General features: G+C 39.1%; 1 pseudogene; it reads left to right on the plus strand.

Annotated features, from left to right (window-relative positions):
- The window catches only part of LOC149533267 (cytochrome P450 750A1-like), a 103317-nt pseudogene extending 84287 nt beyond the window's left edge, over positions 1–19030 (plus strand).
- Positions 19031–19255: the final 225 nt, after the last annotated feature.

Below are 19255 nucleotides of genomic sequence, written 5' to 3' on the forward strand. Positions count from 1 at the left end.
CGAACGATGAAACAATTGCCCACCTGGACCCTGCATCTATTGCTATCATTTTTCGATTGCCCGCTAGGATGCAATATGCCAGCATTAATCTAAGAACTGCCAAGGAATATTTTACTGCCAATCAAACTCAATGTTTAAATACTGTGGCAAGATCGTGGTTCTTCCAACCGAGAAGAGGAAAATCTCAATTAGGCAAATCCATTCACAGATCATCGCTGAAAGAAGATGTGGCGAACATGGTTATTTTGTTGAGCAGGATCGTTGGTCTCCGGGATTCACACGAGTTTGAAGGTTGGATGTTTCTATTCATTAATATTGTTTGTGAAGGAAAACAATACATTGATTGGGCTGAAATTATCAGTGACTCACTGCACAGACAGCTCATGGGACTTCGGGAAAATGACTACTTTTATATGACTTCATACCTTTTTTTACGCCATTGCAAGTGCCAAAGGTTGGCCAGGACTTAACCGGCAGGGCATTTATGATGACACGACCATCATTTATAATTATCTTCCTCAAATTCAGTATGATAATAGCCTACACTATTTTAGAAGAGCGAATGACGCATTCACCATGCTAACTGTAAGGGAAATTCAGGGGAACATTGGGCTCAGGATTTCACCAGAAGCAGCAATGAAAGTGCAAAAATATGGAAGTGTTTTTATACAATTTTTGAAGTTTACTTATATCCGGTTGGCTGCCTATGATGGATGTCCGTTGATGCTACCTAGATTTGTTCATGATAAACTAGTCTTAATTGAAATGTGCAGGCAAATTAATCAAATCAACAAACTTTGCAGGAACAGGAGGACAGATGAAATAACTTTCCCTATAGGCATCGGATATTATAGTTATGACACTGCGTCAGATGCTAGGAACATTGAAAGATCTATCACCACGATAAATTTGCATCCTTACACGATACGTTTCCCTTATGATAGTAAGGGCTATGCTGTGAATGAATTGAAGTTAAATCCCAGTCTCAGTCAGTTCCCAGCTCTGGAAGACTTTTCGGAGGATTGCAAAAATGACTTCGAAGTCAGGAAGAGGGATTGGATGCGGCTTACTGTACGACAGGTAATAAACTTCAAGTTAGACATTGATGTAACAGGCATAGATGATGATGAAGTTTCTTTGGTTGATCCTTATTATTACGAGAAAATTGAATTACTAGAGCTCCCTGCTATTGATTGGTCAATTCCTGAATTGAAAAGTTTGAAAGAGAGGTCTTCCTATGTTCTTAGAAGAACGAGAGACTGGATCAATAAAGTCAGAATCGAAAAAGCAACTGGTGAATCTCAAAATGAAGAAGAGAGAAATAATACAGGGGAATCGTCTCAAATGGCAATAGAGGCCACTTCTAGTGAGAAGATACGACAACCAGATATAGATGTTCAAGATCAAGATGAAGATTTGAATCAGCCAGATAAGTTTACAGTACAAAGGAAAAGGACAAAAATGAAAGGTAGAAGGAATGAAAAAGACCAAAGAAGCCCTCAAATTGCTGAATCACATGTTCCGGTTACATCCCCTCATGATGTAGCGATTCCTCACTTGAGTCTTCCTCCTCCTGATGCGCCCATAATAGACATTACATAGTTAGATGACCCGTTATCTAATTCGGAGGACTTAATAATGGTTGCTGAAAATGTAAAAGGTGCCGAAAAAGTTTCAAAGGTTACACATTCATGGTTCCAGGATAGTCTTCAGAAGAGGAAGAATGTTGTTCAGTTGGTTCCGCCTCCGTTTGATATGGTCTCTAGCATTCTTCAGAAGCCTCCTAAGGCGAAAAAGACCAAAGTGATGTCCAGGTTAGCTATTGATAAAACTTCAGGCAATCTGTATGTAGAATTAGCCAAGCCTATAGTTGAAAAGAATGTTGATGAAGCATCTGAATCAGATTTCATTCTAGAAAATGTTGACCTTGGTCCTTCTAATGCGGAAAGAGAGTTTCAAAATTTTGAATTGATTGCCGCTCAGATGTTGCAAAGGGCGAAGAAAGAAAGAAGAGCCAAAGAGAAACTCAAAGAACAACTTCAAATGATGGTAGCTTATGTCAATTCAATCAGCAACCCTTCTAATACCCAAGTCATGGCCACCCCGCCAGTTCTAACAGGTCTTGATGGTATTTTAGATCATACTATTGTTCAAAGAATCGTCCAACAAAAGTCATATAGTTTGATGATCGAGGCTTGGATAAACAAGATGATAGAAGATGCTTCAAAACTTATAACTGGAGTAAAAGAGATATGTGGGAAAGCCATCACGCAGATACAAGAAATTTCTAAGGAGCTGGAAAATAGCAAAGAACATAAATCCAACTGGCAAAAAGTAGCCGATGAATTGAAGGAAATAGCCAAGTTGGATACGAGCACCCTACTCCTTGAGAAAATTATTGCTGATCCGAGTGACAACCAAATATGTATCTGGAGTAAAAGTGTTGGTTGGAAGATGATAAACATCAACAAAGGGATCACTGAGTTTGAAAAGTTAATAACCTCTTTGGAGCAGCTGAAAGCAAAAAGTACAGATGAATTAATCTCTACTATCACAGGTGGGGTGCTAGTAAGTGATCTTCAGCATGTTGATTGTCAGTTTCTCCTTGATTCCTTCAGCGTTCAGATTCATTCAGAAATAGAGAACCGTGTGTCAGATGCTGAAACTATGATGAAGCTTAGCCTGGTTGCAGTCACGTTGGGAGATTGTAACATTTCAGCCTACCGGCAGGAGTCAGAACAAATCCAAGATAGATACCTCACAGCCAAACTCAAGATGGAAAACGTGTTCATTTCAAACTATGAATCAATGATACTCGTCCAAGAAGCTTACAGGGCTTTTCGAGATAGATCAATTGTGTCTTGATAGATAGGGCTAATAGCTAGAAGAATTAGTGATTGTATATGCAAACATTTTTAGGAATTCTAGCTAAAGTTTTGTTTTTGCAATTTTCCTTGTATAGGTTAATTTTCCTAAGGTTAATTAGCCTTCCAAAATTTCGTATTTTGGAGGTGGTTATTAACCTTAGAGAGGTAGTTGTTAACCTCTATGTCTATATAAGGACACCTTTTGGCTTTGTAAAAGGGACTTTTTGGGTTGGAAAAATAAGGGAACACTATGCTGAAATTTTGATCTAGGGATAAATTTTGGAAAGTATGTACGCTTTTTATCTCTGAATTGAAGAATGTCTATTGCTTTCTTGGTGCAAGAAAAAGAAACGAGATGTGCTTTGGGTTTCTTATTTTAAAATCTAAATTGTTATACGTCGTGGTAGACATTCTCATGGTGCTATGCGAGTGTTTACAAATGATAATGAATATGCTTAATAAAATTGGTTGCTTTCAAGCGTAGTTCTTGGACACCACCGTTATCAATCTTGTTAACCACAGAGGGTTGTGAGGGCATGTGGTGCATTCGTCTTCCATGACTCTCTCCTTGAACTTTGAAGTTTGAATTCTTTATTTGAAAATCTGTTAAAAATCATATCATACGAGGGAGCTGCCGCTCAAAACGTAGAGGAAGGCCGGATATCAAGGGCCTATCCAATTGTTGTGAACGATTTGCTGCATACACTCCATTGTGCAATTCTTCTGTGACAAATCTATTTACCAACAGATTTTTGGCGACTCTACTGGGGAGACTGAACCGAAAGATTGACTGTCGCCTATGATGAAGTACAATGGTGCTTCCACATGAGAACATTTTTCCTGTTCTCCAACCAAACCTTGGGTTTCAAGACACCCAGGAAGATATCATCTCAGACTTGAACACTCTTGCCTGGAGGTGTAGATGAAGTGTACAAGAATATCATCAAGTTAATCGAGTTCTTGAAGAAGAAGAAGAGTTCGGAGAAATCTTGCGAAGAGCCCCTATTGGTCAGGACGTTATAGTTATTGAAAGAATAGTGGTCATTCCAAGAAGAAACAGACAAAATCTTGGTCATATTCAAGAGCAAATAAATAATAACAACTAAGCTGGCTGATAAACCATACACTCGGGTTGATAGACAAAAGGGTTTGGTAGACGAAGACTTTGAAGCCCTCCGAAAGTTAGATTTTAAGCCAATTACTCCTAAGAAGAAGAGAAAGGTCAAGTCTGTTAGTAGGTCTTCTTCTCCAACTAAGGCTACTGTTTCCCCTATGGCTTTTCAAGCTTTGCTTTTGCCAGGGACTATTGTACCTTTAGCTATAAATTTACAGCCCTTGAATATCATTCTTCCGACCATGGCACATCAAGCACCGCAGCCACCAGTCCCATGGGGAGTTGCTATTGGCCCTCTAAATTTAGGAAACCAACTACATGACATGCCCGTTGGTTCTCAAAAAATTCTTCCCAAGTTTTTTGGCGACGGAAAAGTCACTACCGATCAGCATATAAGTGCATTCTTTACAGCAAGCAGTGTTTTGGCGATCCAATATGAAGATGTTTCTGTCCGTCTTTTTGTTGAAACACTTACCGAAGCTGCAGCTGAATGGTTTAGACAACTACCAACTGGATCAATTACCTGTTGGGTAACTTTGATTCAGGCTTTTGAGAGGAGATTTAAGACTGTTGAAGATGAACATTTGCTCCTTTCCAAGTTGACTTCAATGAAGAAGGAAATTCATGAACCCATGCGAGAATTCATTGCTCATTTTAATCAGACGATGAATCGAATCCCTGTTAACAAAAGACCCACTAAAGAAAATCAAATGACTTTCTTCATCAGTGCTCAACCTTCTAATGTAAGTTTTCAAATATGAAGGACAAGACCCGTTAATCTAGCGGCTGCGCAAACCTTGGCTATCGAGGTGGAAGATGACCTACTTAGTTCAGGGAAATGGAGTCATGATCTACAAAAGGGGAAAGGTCAACAAGCCCCTGTCACTACCACTGATCCTTTATATCAAAAATTGGCTAATGATCTATTACAGCTCAAAAAGCAGTTGCCCTCTAACCCTCCACCTTTGTATCAAGATATTCCAAGGAGGAATTATCTGCCATATCAACAAAATAGACCAACTAAGTGGCTACCCCAATCGACACCAAGGTTAGCCATCGAACATCCCTCATCATCTGGTAAACAAACTGCTATGTGTGATTTTTAGCTAACAACAGATCATGATGGCGCAAACTGTCATGAGATGGCTAGATTCATGCAAATGCATTTGACTGTGGAGAAGATAGAAGAATATGTGGCTCCTGAAGATGTGACAGAACCCATTGTTGGAGCCCCTTCCATAAATTTTCTGGAGTATGAATCTGATGATGACCAAACTGAAGATATCAACAATCATTCTTGCAATGCGACTACACCAAGTTGGAGACAGAGATTGGAAGAAAAATGGAGTAAACAAGCGAAAGAAAAAGCCTCTGATGAGACTGCTAAGAGGATTTTGTCTCGTAAGCATACTCCAGAAGAGCCTTCTCAAGCGAAGGAGACGGATAAGGGTAAACCACCTCCCACCATGGAAGACTCTTTTGATTTTATTGATCATTGCAAGAAGACCAAAGTGCAAATTTCTCAATTGGATTACCTAAAAGCCAACCTCATCAATTAGAAAGGTTGATCCAATGTGTTGACAAAGAAAAACGTTCACCTGAGATCACTATCAACCATGAATCAGGAGTTTCTCTAGAAGTGGAAGATAATTTGGAAGGGCCCATGACTGAGAAAGAATCTTTTGTTGCGGCATCTTTGTCAGACAAACCTGAGCCTTTCTATGTTTCTCTTTATATAGCTGGATGCAAGTTAATTAATTGTATCATTGATTCTGGTGCATCTAATAATGTCATGCCTTCAAAGGTAGCACATGCATTAGGTCTCTCTCTGAATAAACCTTCTGGAAAAGTGTATTCTATGGAGGCAAAACAAGTCCCGCTAGTTGGCCAGTTGAAAGATGCTCAAGTAGCACTTGCAGCACATCCTGAGAAGAAGTTAAAACTAAACATCCTGGTTGCTGATATTCCTGCCAGTTATGGGATGCTTTTGAGCAGAAGTTTTTGCAAAGATCTTGGTGGCGAAATCAAAATGGACATGTCTCATGCCCTTATCCCTATTGGAAATAAGAAGGTTAAGCTTGATCCTGAACCCAAAGCTAAATATACAGTGTTGAAATCAGATGATCCCAGAGCTGAAATATTATATGTTGATACTGGGCATGGAACGTACATGATGACGTCCAATGAAGGAGATGTAACTGAACCTCTCATGCCTGATATAACCAATGAATTATGGTCAATGGAGTTTGACAGAAGTTCTTCTTCTTCCGGTTCAGGTGCTGGGATAGTGTTGATATCACCACAAGGAGAGAAATTTCCTAAAGCTTACAAGTTGGCTTTTGAGACCACCAATAATACCACGGAATATGAAGCTCTCTTACTTGGTCTCGAGTATGCAAGGGGAAAAGGAATCAAACAACTCAAGGTATCAGGGGATGCAGAATTAGTTGTCAATCAGGTACGTAGGCAATATCAAGCAAAGAATTCAAAATTGAAGGCATATAGGAATAGAGTGTGGGACGAGATCGAGCATTTCGATGCTTTTTCTTTATTTGCCATTCCTCGTGAACAAAACTCTAAGGCAGATTGTCTCGCAGTCTCTGCGTCTCTACTTATCCCTCATCCTGAGTTCAACATAGATGTTTATATAGTAGAGATGATTCATAGACCCAGTGTGCCTGATAATGATCGACACTGGCAAGTTTTTGATGATGATGGGCAAATAATTGCATTTCTCAAGGGGAGGCCTCCATTTTCAGACCTAAAATTTGAAGGATCGTGCAATCATAATGGAAAACAAGAAGACGATCCTGAGGTTATTCAATTGGAAGGTAATGTTATCCCAAGAGGATTAGTCACCCTAGAGAGTCTTTTTAATAAAGAAGACAAAAGGAAAAAGAAAGTTGAGGACACTAAACCTTCTAATTGTTTGGGTTATGAGAAAGTAAATATTGGTTCTCAGGGAAATCCAAGAATGGTTCTAATAGGGAAAGGTTTGACATCTCAAGAGAGAGAAGAGTTTTCAAGGTTATTGAATGCTTACCAAGACGTTTTTTCTTGGGGTTATGAAGATCTAAAGGAATTCATGGATGGGAAATTTAAACATCAGATTCCTTTGAAACCTGGTTCAACTCCCTTTCGGCAAAAGCAAAGATAATTCAATCCCAAGGTGGCTGACGCTATTTTTAATGAGGTTGATAAGATGCTTAAAGAAAAGATTATCTATCCCATTCACCACTCAACATGGGTAGCTAATATTGTTCCTGTTAGGAAAAAGAATGGTGAGATAAGAATATGTGTTGACTTTCGCAATTTGAATCAGGCGTCACTCAAGGATAATTATGGACTCCCTGTCATGGATCATATTTTGCAGTTGGTATCTGGCTCTGAACTCATGTCAATGTTAGATGGCTTCTCCGGTTATAACCAGATCAGTGTTGCACCTGAAGATCAACATAAAATCGCTTTTACCACTCCATGGGGTACGTTTGCCTACAATCGTATGCCTTTTGGTTTGATAAATGCTGGGGCCACCTTCCAAAGGGCCATGGATCATTCATTCGAGGATTTCAAGAATAAGATGATTGTTATGTATCTTGATGATCTTACAGTGTTTTCAAAATAGAGAAGAGATCATGTGCATCATCTAGAAGCAATATTACATCGATGTCAAACTCAAGGCATCTCACTGAATCCTAAGAAGTCTATATTTGGGGTGACAGAAGGAAAACTACTGGGGCATATCGTCTCCAAAGAGGGCATTCGGATAGACCCTGAGCGGGTGAAAGCTATCCAACAGTTGTCACTTCCCATCAGTAAACCAGGAATTAAATCTTTCTTTGGGCAGATAAACTTTATAAGGAGGTTCATACCAGACTTCTCTGAGATAACAAAGTCAATTTTGGATATGATGAAAGGAAATACTAATTTTAAGTGGACAAAAGAAGGTAAGGCTTCTTTTGAACAAATCAAGACTGAAATTGCTCATGCGCCTACCCTTTCTTATCCAGATTTTTCCAAGGATTTTCATTTGTATTGTTATGCCTCCGAAGAAACCTTATCTGCTATACTTACCCAACCTGACAAAGACAATACTGAGGCCCCAATAGCCTTCATGAGTATCCCTCTTAAGAAACATGAATTGAAATACTCCTTGATCGAGAAAAATGCTTATGCTCTAGTTAGAGCAGTGAAATAGTTCAGGTTTTACATCCTAAACTCTCACTCCAAGGTGTTTGTCCCTGACTCGGCAGTGAAAACTATTCTGACACAACAAGAAATTGGCGTGAACAAAAGGGCCTCCTAGATAGAAAAAGTACAAGAATATGATCTCGATATAAAACCTACAAAGCTTGTCAGGGGAAAAGGTTTGTGTAAGGCAATTGCGGAAGGATCTTCTAAAGAAGGAACGAAGGAAGAAATGCCTTTAGTTTTACTCATTAGTAATGTTGATGACTGGTTTTCAAATATTGCCTATTTTCTGACATATGGGGAATGTCCTGCTCATTTATCACCTAAAGAAAAGAGGATCTTAAAATTGAAATCTGCAAAATACATTCTTTGGAATGACGCCTTATACAAGAAAGGGATAGATGGTACTTTTCTGAGATGTGTTGATTCTGAACAAAGAAAGGAGTTGCTTCAGTTATTTCATAATGAAGCATGTGGAGGTCATTACTCTGCATCAGTAAAAGCTTACAAAATTTTGAGAAATTGTTTTTACTGGCCTGGGATATTCAAAGATGCAGAAGAATGGGTGAAGAAGTGCGATTCTTGTCAGTACTTCAAAGGAAAAGTTCAATTGGCTGCACTGCCCTTGAAACCGGTGGTGATCGAAGAACCCTTTCAACAATGGGGTTTGGATTTCATAGGTCCTATTCATCCTTCATCCTTTGCTGGACACACTCATATTTTGATGGCAACTGACTATTTTACCAAGTGGGTGGAAGCGACCCCAGTAAAACAAACAACTTCAGAAGTGGTGTGCAATTTTATCAAACAAAACATTCTGGTTAGGTTTGGTGTACCGAATAAAATTGTTACTGACAATGCTACCAACTTCTCTTCTCAAGAGATATCATCATTTTGCTATCAATACGGGATTATTCTCTCTCATTCCTCTGATTATTTTTCACAAGGAAATGGTCAGGCGGAATCAAGCAATAAAAATATTATGACCATTGTGCAAAAACTGATAGATGTTAATCAAAGATCTTGGCACAAGCACCTGTACGATGCATTGTGGGCAGATCGTACTACTAAAAAGAGAGCAATAGGATTTTCTCCCTTCGAGATCCTGTATGGAACTGAGCTAGCTCTTCCTATTCCCTTAGAGCTTTCCACCTTGAAATTACAGAGTGCCATTGAGAATCTTGAATTCAAAGATGCTCTTGAGAAACGAATGTTGTATTTGACAAAGTTGGAAGAAGAAAGAGAGATGGTTGTTGATAGAATTCAGGAACATCAATCCCATGTTAAGAGGTTATTTGATAGAAAGGCTAAGCAGAGGATGTTTCAAGAAGGCGATCTTGTCTTGCTTTGGGATAAGCGCAGAGAGCCAAAAGGATTACATGGAAAATTTGACTCCTTATGGCGAGGCTCGTTCCAAATCAAAGAGGTATGCGGAAAGAACTCTTTTATTTTGTCATACCTGAGCGGTACCCCGTTGCCCTTACCTTATAATGGGCAACACCTAAAACATTATCATCAATAGAAGGTGTCCGTACACCTTTTTGTATATAGGTCGTCCCGTTTTTGGTGTGCTCTCGTTAGTTCGTGTTGTTTTAGCCTTTCTTTCTGTTGTCCTATTTTTGGTTTTTGTGTTCCCTCTTTTGTAATTTGGTCCCTCAAAAGACTCTATTTCACAAGCCCAATGGATAAGGCACTACTTTATTCATTCTAGATTCGAGCTTCGTCCTTGTCAGTCCTTGTCCCCAGTTAGAGCCAGTTGTTGCCCGGCTATAAAATTCTTTAAATTTTATAAGCCTCTATTAATTTTTAAAACTTGCCTAGTTTTAAACATCAAATTGGCCATTCTATCTTTGAAATTTGCGAGTCTTTAAGCCTCCATGTCTCCGGCTCGTTCTCAGCTCCACACAGCACTTGAGATCATCGAAATACAGCTTCTAAGCCTCAAGATATAAAAGGTTAATGGTTGCCTTCACAAACACGTATTTCTTAACCTTTAACTTCTCAATAGGTTAATGTTAACCACCAAAAACGTGTCTTTCTTAACCTCCAAGTAAAAGGTTAATATTAACCACTAAAAATATGTTTTTCCTAACCTCTCCAATAGGTTAATGATAGTGATTAAAAACACGTAATTCTTAACCTCCATGAGACGGTTATTAACCTGTTTGAAATTCCAAATCATACATGAAGATGGTTCGAAATAGAAAATGGGGATGATAAAGTTATCTTGGCTAAGCATATGCCCAAGTGGAGAAAGATGCAGGCACCCCATCATTTTAACAGAAGAAAGAATCACACTCTTTAAATCTCGGGCATAAGATAGTGGAAGTATTTCTTTGTCATGATTATAGTATATGCATCAAAATGATTAATTGATGAAGACAGTATTCAGGAAGGCTAGATGTGTATATCAGAAACTCATCTTTGATCAAAACCATATCTCCTATGGTATCTTGATTCAACAAACAAAAGCTTGGAAAATCGTTGGTACCTAATAAAAGTTGAATTGAAAGATGCTCGCGAGGAATGAAACGGGCTCTATAAATCTAATCACAAAAGCATTAGCAACTGTTAGTTGCAAAATGGAGGTCATACCTAATCCAACAACCGTTCATTACCATTTGCCAGGGGGTCTTTCTGTTCGTGTGCACAGAGAGTTTGAAGATTTTCTTGTTGAACTTACTAGTTATTTCCCCCATGAAAAGGAAGGAATTTCCCAATTTTACAATGAATGTTGGAAGATGTTTAATTCTTTGAATTCGCTGGAATTGAAATCTTTGGAGGAGCCATTATATCTTTTTGGCCAACAAGAATGCATCATCAAATGGGCCGAAGTAGAGGTCTCCCAGAAAAAGAAACCCCGCTGCCCAGTATGTAAGGAAATCTTTGAATTTATTTTTATAAACCACGCCGATTGTGATGATCAGAAAACCTATTCTCAGACTCTCCCAGAGTTTACTGATAATAATATATATATAGTTGGTGAGAATGATCTGGAAGAGAATCTGCAACTCCCAAGGAATTTACATTGCAATATATGTGGGAGTGGGAATACAGAGGAACTTCTTCTGAAATGCCATAGTTGTTCAAGGAGAGCTACACATACATTTTGTCTGGATCCACCTTTGCCTTAAGTTTCTGATGTGCCATGGACATGTGCTCTTTGTATTTCTGGAAGAAGGCTGGTTTATGAATTTTGTTAGATACAGCAGCGCAAGAAGGAATTAATACTTAAATGTATATTAATTTATATGATGCAATCTAGATTTTATATCAGTCTTGTGACTGAAGGTTCATAGCAGAAGATCCAGCAACGAGAACAACATGGCCATTGCTTGGTGATGCTATTCTTAGGGCAGTTTGACTGCTCAATCTCATCATTAAAGTCATTCATTTTATTTCATTGTCAATTCTATGTAGGATAGAATCTTCAAAAGACATGCCAATGCAATGTCAATGAAGCAAGCATTAACGAAAGTTCAAAAGCTTGGATTTGGAGAGGAAGGTCCTTGTCACACAAGTTGATTTGCCTTGGCATGCTTGATGTATTAAAAGTGTTCGTTCACATTTTTCTACTTTACTTGTTGCATCGTCTTCAAGAACAAATGTGGCACCTGTTATATTCAAGAGAAGTTGCAGCTGAAATGGGTTTGGTGAACTCTGGCCTACCATGATTTTGCTAAATAACTGTGGCCACATAGCATATTAGAAAGTTGGAAAAGTACACTTGCAATAATTTCAACATTCTAAATATTCAAAGGATGTGCGAGTTTCATGCTCAAATACTCTTCACCTCCAGCTCACGCATAGGTGCCATCGCACTACTTGAATTCTCATTCACTTCTTTTGTCCACCTCAAAATGCGAGCGATAATTGCAAAAACAGTAAAGAATTTGGAAGTTGAATTTGAAAGGGATGTGAAATGTTTGATGAAACGTATGTCTTGCTTGAAGTTATCATAGAGAAGCCATATAATGCCGCGGTTATTACGACGAACAAGCGGTAATTTGATGCCGAGTTTAAATGACTTCCGCTCTCATCCCAAATCGAGCTGCACAACCGTCCGCAGTTGATGACACTGCAATGCATGTTATCAATATCAAATCTCTTGTTAGTTGGCGGTTGAAGCCGCATGTAAATGAGGACGCAAGTGGAGCGAGATGCGGAGACGGTTTGCGAATTCGATCGGTTCATAAGGGAGAAAAACATTATGGCAGAAAAACAGGCATGGTGCTTCACCTTACACGGTTACTAGAGCCAATGATACGTATTCCATTATATCTTTGTGGCAGATTTAATTCAATTCACGCCATGCAATAGGTGTCACCCATCTTCATCTCCACAACTTCTCCGTTATGAATTCGCGCCGATAGGGACGTAAAGATAGTTTTCATTTTGCGGCCATTTTTGAGTCAAATCCGCTCCATAACAAACTTGCTGCCATGATCATGTCAGTTAGCAATTTCCTGCAAATAAACACATGCCGAATGCAGGAAGACGACCGTCGATTGAGACACGCTCATTATGTGTCGCAATAGTGGTGCAATTTTGCCTTGCGCTTTCCAAAGAAGCACAATCAACCATGGATGAACCACCATTAATGATCCGCCAGAACTGGTAAAGTAATCTCGGTGGGTGAAATGGGACTACTTTATTTTCAGACACTTCTCTTTCGAAGGAAGGACAGTAGATGTGAACCGGAGGTGAGTGAGGTCTAACATGTATGGCGCCATGTATTTTCATTTCTTGTTGGATTACGATGAAAGGCTTGTTCGCACCATGTGGGCTACATTTAAATTGATGGGTACCATTTCTGAATGGAAGTCATGTGAGTGTTAAAAGAAGGGAAACTGCCTCTCTGCCACTATACCTACTATTGAAAGAATTAGGTCTCTTATTTGGACAGGAACCCACAGTTGCTATGGTGGGATACAAGTAGTAAGGAAAGGGCGTTAGCATTGGGCTGTTTCTGGAACTTTGGAACCTCCACTCATTAAGTTACCCAAGTTCGAATCAACATTTTTATTTTCTTTGTAACTCGGCATATTTGAGAAAAGGATCGGAAATCAACTATGAAGTACAAGTATCAAAGGCCGGATTATGCTCCTGTTTTAAGAAGTACACTTCCAGATATTGGTGATACCATTTTGGGAAATGTTTGTCTTCAAGATTTTTGGTCATCTCTTGCGAATGAAGAAAAGACTCCATTAGCTGGAAAAATATTGGACAGTGGCTTGGCCCAAGCAGGCTTGCATCCCATCTCCGTACAATGCCTAGAGTTAGTGTTGGAATGCATGAAGGCTTATCATCCCAGCACTAGAGAAGTTCTTTCGCCGAACGATGAAACAATTGCCCGCCTGGACCCTGCATCTATTGCTATCATTTTTCGATTGCCCGCTAGGATGCAATATGCCAGCATTAATCTAAGAACTGCCAAGGAATATTTTACTGCCAATCAAACTCAATGTTTAAATACTGTGGCAAGATCGTGGTTCTTCCAACCGAGAAGAGGCAAATCTCAATTAGGCAAATCCATTCACAGATCATCGCTGAAAGAAGATGTGGCGAACATGGTTATTTTGTTGAGCAGGATCGTTGGTCTTCGGGATTCACATGAGTTTGAAGGTTGGATGTTTCTATTCATTAATATTGTCTGTGAAGGAAAACAATACATTGATTGGGCTGAAATTATCAGTGACTCACTGCACAGACAGCTCATGGGACTTCGGGAAAATGACTACTTTTATATGACTTCATACCTTTTTTTACGCCATTGCAAGTACCAAAGGTTGGCCAGGACTTAATCGGCAGGGCATTTATGATGACACGACCATCATTTATAATTATCTTCCTCAAATTCAGTATGATAATAGCCTACACTATTTCAGAAGAGTGAATGACGCATTCACCATGCTAACTGTAAGGGAAATTCAGGGGAACATTGGGCTAAGGATTTCACCAGAAGCAGCAATGAAAGTGCAAAAATATGGTAGTGTTTTTATACAATTTCCGAAGTTTACTTATATCCGACTGGCTGCCTATGATGGATGTCCGTTGATGCTACCTAGATTTGTTGATGATAAACTAGTCTTAATTGAAATGTGTAGGCAAATTAATCAAATCAACAAACTTTGCAGGAACAGGAGGACAGATGAAATAACTTTCCCTATCAGCATCGAATATTATAGTTGTGACACTGCATCAGATGCCAGGAACATTGAAAGATCTATCGCCACGATAAATTTGCATCCATACACGATGCGTTTCCCTTATGATAGTAAGGGCTATGCTGTGAATGAATTGAAGTTAAATCCCAGTCTCAGTCACTTTCCGGCTCTGGAAGACTTTTGGGAGGATTGCGAAAATGACTTTGAAGTCAGGAAGAGGGATTGGATGCGGCTTACTGTACGGCAGGTAATAAACTTCAAGTTAGACATTGATGTAACATGCATAGATGATGATGAAGTTTCTTTGGTTGATCGTTATTATTACGAGAAAATTGAATTACTAGAGCTCCCTCCTATTGATTGGTCAATTCCCGAATTGAAAAGTTTGAAAGAGAGGTCTTCCTATGTTCTTAGAAGAATGAGAGACTGGATCAGTAAAGTCAGAATCGAAAAAGCAACTGGTGAATCTCAAAATGAAGAAGAGAGAAATAATACAGGGGAATCGTCTCAAATGGCAATAGAGGCCACTTCTAGTGAGAAGATACGACAACTAGATATAGATGTTCAAGATCAAGATGAAGATTTGAATCAGCCAGATAAGTTTACAGTACAAAGGAAAAGGACAAAAATGAAAGGTAGAAGGAATGAAAAAGACCAAAGAAGCCCTCAAATTGCTGAATCACATGTTCCGGTTACATCCCCTTGTGATGTAGCGATTCCTCACTTGAGTCTTCCTCCTCCTGATGTGCCCATAATAGACATTACATAGTTAGATGACCCGTTATCTAATTCGAAGGACTTAATAATGGTTGCTGAAAATGTAACAGGTGCCGAACAAGTTTCAAAGGTTACACATTCATGGTTCCAGGATATTCTTTAGAAGAGGAAGAATGTTGTTCAGTTGGTTCCGCCTCTGTTTGATATGATCTCTAGCATTCTTCAGAAGCCTCCTAAGGCGAAAAAGACCAAAGTGATGTCCAGGTTAGCTATTGATAAAACTTCAGGCAATCTATATGTAGAATTAGCCAAGCCTATAGTTGAAAAGAATGTTGATGAAGCATCTGAATCAGATTTCATTCTAGAAAACGTTGACCTTGGTCCTTCTAATGCGGAAAGAGAGTTTCAAAATTTTGAATTGATTGCCGCTCAGATGTTGCAAAGGGCAAAGAAAGAAAGAAGAGCCAAAGAGCAACTCAAAGAACAACTTCAAATGATGGTAGCTTATGTCAATTCAATCAGCAACCCTTCTAATACCGAAGTCATGGCCACCCCGCCAGTTCTAATAGGTCTTGATGGTATTTTAGATCATACTATTGTTCAAAGAATTGACCAACAAAAGTCATATAGTTTGATGATCGAGGCTTGGATAAACAGGATGATAGAAGATGCTTCAAAACTTATAACTGGAGTAAAAGAGATATGTGGGAAAGCCATCACGCAGATACAGGAAATTTCTAAGGAGCTGGAAAATAGCAAAGAACATAAATCCAACTAGCAAAAAGTAGCCAATGAATTGAAGGAAATAGCCAAGTTGGATACGAGCACCCTACTCCTTGAGAAAATTATTGCTGATCCGAGTGACAACCAAATACGTATCTGGAGTAAAAGTGTTGGTTGGAAGATGATAAACATCAACAAATGGATCATTGAGTTCGAAAAGTTAATAACCTCTTTGGAGCAGCTGAAAGCAAAAAGTAGAGATGAATTAATCTCTACTATCACAGGTGGGGTGCCAGTAAGTGATCTTCAACATGTTGATTGTCAGTTTCTCCTTGATTCCTTCAGCGTTCAGATTCATTCAGAAATAGAGAACCGTGTGTCAGATGCTGAAACTATGATGAAGCTTAGCCTGGTTGCAGTCACGTTGGGAGATTGTAACATTTCAGCCTACCGGCAGGAGTCAGAACAAATCCAAGATAGATACCTCACAGCCAAACTCAAGATGGAAAACGTGTTCATTTCGAACTATGAATCAATGATACTCGTCCAAGAAGCTTACAGGGCTTTCCGAGACAGATCGATTGTGTCCTGATAGATAGGGCTAATAGCTAGAAGAATTAGTGATTGTATATGCAAATGTTTTTAGGAATTCTAGCTAAAGTTTTGTTTTTGCAATTTTCCTTGTATAGGTTAATTTTCCTTGTATAGGTTAATTTTCCTAAGGTTAATTAACCTTCCAAAATTTCGTATTTTGGAGGTGGTTATTAACCTCAGAGAGGTAGTTGTTAACCTCTATGTCTATATAAGGACACCTTTTGGCTTTGTAAAAGGGACTTTTTGGGTTGGAAAAATAAGGGAACACTATGCTGAAATTTTGATCTAGGGATAAATTTTGGAAAGTATGTACGCTTTTTATCTCTGAATTGAAGAATCTCTATTGCTTTCTTGGTGCAAGAAAAAGAAACGAGATGTGCTTTGGGTTTCTTATTTTAAAATCCAAATTGTTATACATCGTGGTAGACATTCTCATGGTGCTATGCAAGTGTTTACAAATGATAATGAATATGCTTAATAACATTGGTTGCTTTCAAGCGTAGTTCTTGGACACCACCGTTATCAATCTTGTTAACCACAGAGGGTTGTGAGGGCATGTGGTGCATTCGTCTTCCATGACTCTCTCCTTGAACTTTGAAGTTTGAATTCTTTATTTGAAAATTTGTTAAAAATCATATCATACGAGAGAGCTGCCCCTCAAAATGCAGAGGAAGGCCGGATATCAAGGACCTATCCAACTGTTGTGAACGATTTGCCGCATACACTCCATTGGGCAATTCTTCTGTGACAAATCTGTTTACCAACAAAAGGCAAAATACATTGAGATTGAGATTGAAAGTGCCCCCTGGACCGTTACCATGTCTTGTTATCGGAAATCTGAACCAGATGAAAAACTTCCTCATTGTGATCTTCATGAACTTGGTAAGAAATACGGGCCCATTATATTGCTGAAATTGGGTTCCTTTCCCACTGTTGTGGTTTCTTCTCCTGCAATGGCGAAGGAGTTCTTGAAAACCCATGATGCGGTTTTCGCCAGCCGGCCTCTCACTGCTGCAGGAAAATACATTGGCTATAATTTCAAGGATGTGGTATTTGCTCCTTATGGACCTTATTGGAGACACATGAGGAAGCTGTGCGCGGTAGTAGGTGCTCAACAGCAAAAGGATCGAGTTCTTCAGATGCATTCGAGAGGAAGAGATGATTTCCAGTGTTCGTTCAGTGTGGGAGATGTCTGAGCATGGCAAGACTCCTGTTAATCTCACCAACATGTTTTCGTCCTTTGTGCAGGCAGTCATGTGCGAATTCTTTCCGTTACCAAAATCTCTTCTCGCAGTGGCGCTGCTACGGATGGTGAAGGGGAGGAGATAAAGAAGCTTTCAACGGAGTTCTCAGCCACCGCAGGATCTGTCAATAATGGGGACTTCATTCCTTACCTTGACTGCCTTGACTTTAATGGAGTGAAGCGAAGCATGAAAAAGGCACACACTTCTATGGACCGAGTGATAAGAAAGATTATAGAGGAACATCAGCAGCGCCGGAGGAAAATAAAGGAGGAGCAGTTTGTTCCAGAGAACATCATTGACGTGCTCTTGGAAATGGAGAGTTTCGATGGAGTGGAGATCACAGAAGAGACCATTAGAGCCATTGTCTTTGTAAGTATTTCCCTTTTTATTCATTATACAAACTCTAACTCTAACTATAAGAAATAGTTAGTTTTAGATTAATAGCTTGATTAAATAAAATTTATGTAAATTAAAATTTTCTTAGTAGTGATCTTTATTGGTTGGTATAAACTCCCAGACTTGGTGCTTTTTAGGTTGCCTTACTAGTCTGAACCCTGCATAAAATTTTATGTTAATAACTACTGAATTTTAGATCAAGGTTTATGTGAACTACACAGTTGATTTTTAATAGCAATTAATTTGATTTTTTTTGGGATCAGTAAACTTTTCCAAAGAATACCCATTAAAATACTTAAGAATATCGATTACAATTTTGATTAACGGAATATAAAAATTCCGTTTTCATGTTAGTGACAATGTTCTATTCTTTTTTATTCTAACATGATTGTTTATCTATCATAGGATATTTTTGTGGCTGGAATTGAAACAACTTCGGTTACTTTAGATTGGGCCATGAGTGCAGTTCTCAAAAACCCGGGAGTGGCACAGAAAATGCAACAAGAAATCCAATCAGTGTTAGGAAGAGAGAGAAGTGTTAGCGAGGATGACGTGGCGAAGATGGAGTACTTGCAGTGTGTGGTGAAGGAGACGCTGAGGTTATATCCAACGGCACCATTGCTGGCTCCTCACGAATCAACACAGAATTGTATAGTTGGGGAATATTTCATTCCTGAGAGAAGCAGACTTATCATCAACTCCTGGTCCATTGGGAGAGATCCGTCAGTGTGGGAGGACCCTCTGGAATTTAGGCCGGAGAGATTTATGGGCAAAAACGTTGATATTGTGAGAGACAAAAGCATGTTTGATATGTTGCCGTTTGGAGCAGGGAGGAGAGGATGCCCGGGTGCAGGCATGGCCATGGTTACCATCAGCTTTGTTTTGGCTCAACTCATTCACTGTTTTGAGTGGAATGTTGAAAGAGATCTCGACATGGCGGAAACGTTTGGAGCCACCATGCCTCGGAGTGTTGAACTTTTCGCCCGTCCTGCCTTATGGCTACCCTCTGGTCCTTGAATTATCATGTCCACCATTTCAAAGTAACAATCCAAGTCTTGCTTCATATTTATAATATTATGTTCTGTGTAATGCCCCGCCAAAGGATTCAAAGAATTAACCTAGAATTTCACTAAGTTTGGAAGCATTTTTTTTTTTACATGAAAGTAAATACCACATATATCTTATACACAATAACGGAAGCAAAAGCAATGTCCATCTAAAAGTAAACATAACATACATAAC

This window comes from Cupressus sempervirens, chromosome 10 (genome assembly GCF_028749045.1).
Source record: "Cupressus sempervirens isolate cs-2001-9-10 chromosome 10, ASM2874904v1, whole genome shotgun sequence".
Lineage (NCBI taxonomy): Eukaryota > Viridiplantae > Streptophyta > Pinopsida > Cupressales > Cupressaceae > Cupressus > Cupressus sempervirens.